General features: G+C 43.6%; 1 protein-coding gene across 1 annotated transcript in view; it reads left to right on the forward strand.

The window, feature by feature from the left end:
- The window catches only part of LOC125034099 (ribonucleoprotein PTB-binding 1-like), a 63,967-nt gene that overhangs the window by 37,776 nt on the left and 21,191 nt on the right, over nt 1–5,000 (forward strand). The window lies entirely within an intron of this gene.

The following is a 5,000-nucleotide window of genomic DNA, read 5'->3' on the forward strand; positions in this document are numbered from 1 at the left end:
CACATACACATACACATACACATACACATACACATACACATACACATACACATACACATACATACACATACACATAAACATGCACACACACACACACACACACACACACACACACACACACACACACACACACACACACACACACACACACACACACACACACACACACACGCATATAATCCGCATTTACTGCCCTTGGTCTGACAACATAAAACAAGGCACTAATTACATTTTCACCAATTAATGCTGTTCCTAATGCAGCAAAACTTCACCGTGCTTAATTTCAGTGATAAATATTTAATGTTTATTTTTTTAGGGTAACTCTACAAAAAAAGAGAGAGAAAAAAACATGTGGGCGATGAATTTGTCTTTAGTTATTTATATATGTATTATTGCTTTATTTGTTTATAGATTTGTTACATTTGTTACATTTTCCCGTCGCGATCAGCTGTCGGGGTGTGTTTGTGTGGTTATATATCCGCTCTGTTTTGGGATTTAACTGGTGTTTTAAAGAAAATCTATTGATATATTGTATTTATTTTTCATTGTCCTTTTTTTTTTATTCGGTTATTGTGCTGTGATTAAATCGGGTGTACTTTGGTGTTTGTTTGTATTAATTGCTGTTTTTTATTGTGTGTGTGTGATATCTTAATTGTTTTTGTTTATTTGTTTGTTGGCTGTCTTTGTTTTTACAGTTATTGTTATTGCTGTTGGGTGTTGCTATCTTTCTTATTTCAATTGTTATTGTTATTATAATTTTCACCGTTTCTGTTGTTAATTCTGATATTGTTATTGTCACTGCCATCATTGTTGTTGTTACTACCATATTTGTTGTTGCTGTTGTTCCTATTAGCATTGCTGTTGTTAGGCGCCGTGGAATTTTTTTTTGTATTTGTTTCTTTGTTCTTGTTTTGTTTTCCATCTCTCTAATTTATCTCTCTATTATATTCAATCTCACTTGAAGGTGTTTGCTGAGCGCTCATGACAACTCCGCTGCATAGATCTTGTATTCTTGCTGCGTTAGGTCAATTTAGCGGTTTTGTGCTACGTTGAGCAGTCTCTCGCTCTTTCTTTCTTTCTTTGTTTTACTCGATTTTGTCTTTCTCTCTCTCTCTCGGTTTCTCTTTCTCTCTCTCGCTTGGTTTCTCTTTCTTTCTCTCTCGGTTTTTCAATCTCTCTCGGGTTTTCTTTCTCTCTTTTTGTTTCACTCTCCCTCTTCCTCTCTCTCTTTCACTCTTTATCTCTTTATCGGTTTCTTTTATTTTTTCTTCCCTTCTTTTGCTGCCTCGATCTTAGTTTTTCTCTTCCTTCCTTCCTCCCTCCCTCCTTATCTCCCCCCTCCCTCCCTCTGCCTCTCCTCTCTATCCTTCTCTCGCCCTCCCCTCCCCCACCCTCGGGAAAGAACGAACGAACGGAAGAAAGAAAGAAAGAAAGAAAGAAAGAAAGAAAGAAAGAAAGAAAGAAAGAAAGAAAGAAAAAAACACCAACGGACCGTTCGCAGTGCTCTTACCCTCCTCGCCGGCCCTGTTGCGTGAACGTGTTAAAGTTCCCGAACGTAAATCTCAGTCGCTGACAATAACGGGAGAAGAATGAACTACGTGAACGGCATGACATGGCCTTGCAATGTTGACGTTGCATGGGGAGGTCGTAGAGGCTATTTTGTTGCACAATCCGTTGTGTCCTCACTCTCTTCTCTCTCTCTCTCTCTCTCTCTCTCTCTCTCTCTCTCTCTCTCTCTCTCTCTCTCTCTCTCTCTCTCTCTCTCTTTCTCTGTGTGTGGGTGTGTATGTGTGTGTGTGTTTGTGTGTGTGTGTGTGTGTGTGTGTGTGTGTACTTATACCTGTATGCTTGCTTGCACGTGATTGCGTGTTTGAGTGTCTGAGTGACTGTGTATCTTTTACAATATCGAGCCCATGTCATGCTCGGAAGTGATGTGATAGTGTAGTGGCGTGTGCGTGCGTGCGTGCGAGCGGGCGGGCGGGCGGGCGGGCGTCGTGATGCCGTTGTTGCGTGAGCTGGTTTTTGTGTGCCTTGTCCCCCGGGGTCGTGATCGATCGCAGAAATATGCGATTGGATAGTTCCGAGAGCGAATTGATGTTGTTAGTTATTCACAATATCGGGGTTTGTCAAGTGCCATTAAACCCATAGAGCAAAGGCACTGCTGCGCGGGTACGTTACTTGGGTCTCTTTCTGTGTCTGCCTTTTTGTTTATTTGGGGGTGACTGTCTGTCTGTATGTCTGTCTGTCTTTGTTTCTCCGTCTCTCTCTCTCTCTCTCTGTCTCTCTCTCTCTCTCTCTCTCTCTCTCTCTCTCTCTCTCTCTCTCTCTCTCTCTCTCTCTCTCTCTCTCTCTCTCTCTCTCTCTCTCTCTCTCTCTCTTCTCTCTCTCTCTCTCTCTCTCTGTATGTATGTATGTATGTATGTATGTATGTATGTATGTATGTATGTACACATGTAATGTGTGTATGCATGTGTGCATTGAGGTGAGGTATAAATTTTAAATGTACATTAATGCCCCTATCACGCACGGATGACTTGATGGACCCCATACATATACCATTATATACCTACGCGGTCAATTATACTCCGTCGCTGTCTCTCTCTTTCTCTTTCTTTTTCTCTTTCTCTCTCCCCTTCTCTCTCTCTCTCTCTCTCTCTCTCTCTCTCTCTCTCTCTCTCTCCTCTCTCTCTCTCTCTCTCTCTCTCTCTTCTCTCCTCTCTCTCTCTCTCTCTCTCTCTCTCTCTCTCTCTCTCTCTCTCTTTCACACACACACACAGACACACACACACACACACACACACACACACACACACACACACACACACACACACACACACACACACACACACACACACACACACACACACATACTATTATTTATTTTTATATTATCTCTCTCATATTTATTTACCTATAACATCCATTGGTAAACTGATCATACACCCTTTTAACACACTAAATTACCTACATAACGCAAACACATTACCACCAAGTAAAACAAATAGACAGACACACACGACCGACAGACAGGGAGACAAACACACATTCACGCAGTTAATTGTACAACTAAATCACTCTTGACTTGGTTCCCTTGACATTGCCCTTAATTTAGCGTCGCTAAAGATAAATGGCGCGAAATTGTTGTGCAGCTTGTGCGTCTCGCCGGAATTTTAGGCTTGTAATATAAACTGTCTTTTCCATTGTTTTCCTCCGGTTTGATAGTGTTAGGGTGTGTTTTGGTGTCATCATTTTACCGGTTTCCAACTGCAGGTAGGATTAATTAGTGAGAAGGGATAATTAGATTCGTTAGTATTCGTCTGCAGAAGTTCTGATGATCCAGACAATTTAGGGCTCGAGTGGGAAGAGAAAACATCGAAGTTACTCCTAAGATTTTTTTTTTCTTCTCCCGTTTTCTTTCATCCGGGCGAAAGAAAACGCGCGACGGGCTGAGGGACGGGATGCAGTTTTCTCGTCTTATGAAAGGCTTAGGCTAGTCTCACCCACAGAGATTATTATAATGCGTCAGGTATAATGAGACCCCGTCAAGGTAAGATGAGATTGCGCCACTGGACGGGATGATGATGGAGGCAAGCGGGGGGGGGGGGGGGGGGGGTTGGAGGACGCACAGACCCACAGACTCGTTCGCATTTATTTCCCTCAGCGCCTCTTAGTCTCCTCTCTCCTTCCCTTGTTCTTCCCGCCGCTTTCCTTTTCTAACTCCCTCCCTCCCTCCTTCCTTTCCCTCCGCTTCCCTTCTTTTCCTTCCCTCCCTCTCCCTTTCTCTCCCTCACTCTTTCCCTTCGCCTTCCTTCCCTCATCCGTCCCTCCCTCTCTCCCTCCTTCCCTCCCTCCCTCCCTCCCTCCCTTTCTCCCTACCTCCCTCCTTCCCTCCCTACCTCCCTCCTTCCCTCCCTCCCTCCCTCCTTCCCTCCTTCCCTCCCTCCCTCCTTCCCTCCCTCCCTCCTTCCCTCCCTCCCTCCCTTTCTCCCTACCTCCCTCCCTCCCTCCCTTCTTCCCACACTACAAAGGGAAAAGAAAATATTTGAAGTTTGCTTGCGGAGAGAAGTTTCCCTCCGTCCCTCCCGCTCACAGATTTCTCGCATCATTGAGTCTACGTCATATTTGCTCTATAATCCAGGCGGCAATTGCATTTTCCTTTTTATGGCAAAAGTGGCTCGGAGATGCTGGGGAGAGATGTGATTTTTTTTTCCTTTTTTTGTGTGTGTCTGTTTTGTCTGTCTGTTTTTGTTTCTCTTTGTCACTCAATCCTTCACTCATTTTGTTTCTCTCTTTCTTTCTTTCTTCTCTCTCTCTCTCTCTCTCTCTCTCTCTCTCTCTCTCTCTCTCTCTCTCTCTCTCTCTCTCTCTCTCTCTCTCTCTCTCTCTCTCTCTCTCTCTCTCTCTCTCTCTCTCTCTCTCTCTCTCTCGCGTTGTTTGAATTAATGTATATATTTTTTTTTTGTCTATGTCCAATATTTTTCACTGCCTATACGACCTTCTTTGCTTTATGTTGAAAAAACAAGAAAATGCGAAAAATAAACCTTTTTTTGTTGTTGTTTTTGAATCAGATTATTTTTCTTGTTTTTATTATCATTATTTTTCCACGGGTGTTTCTTATTCATGTATTATTATCATTTTTTTGTGTGAACACCGGGGTCAAATACTGTCTGATACAGATATGACACGTGACGCGATTGACAGCCCAAGAGGGAGTGTCATGACCTGAAATCCTGCCGACATGACAGACCTATTCCACGTACCGTCGGGCGCTAATAAGATAAAAAAGATAACCCGCGCCTTTTTTTTTATTCATCGTCCTAATGAGGATTATTATCCTGCGTCAAGATAGGGCTTAACGACGGGATTTCAACGATTTGCAATAGGATCAAGTCATGCCGTGTTGCAGAGGCGACGCCATCCTTGCAACACCTCCCCTCCCCCTCCCCCTCCTCCTCCTCCTCCTCCTCCTCTTCCCCCCCGCTCTCGTCTATGCAGATGAG

Source organism: Penaeus chinensis, chromosome 17 (genome assembly GCF_019202785.1).
Source record: "Penaeus chinensis breed Huanghai No. 1 chromosome 17, ASM1920278v2, whole genome shotgun sequence".
NCBI classification, from domain to species: domain Eukaryota; kingdom Metazoa; phylum Arthropoda; class Malacostraca; order Decapoda; family Penaeidae; genus Penaeus; species Penaeus chinensis.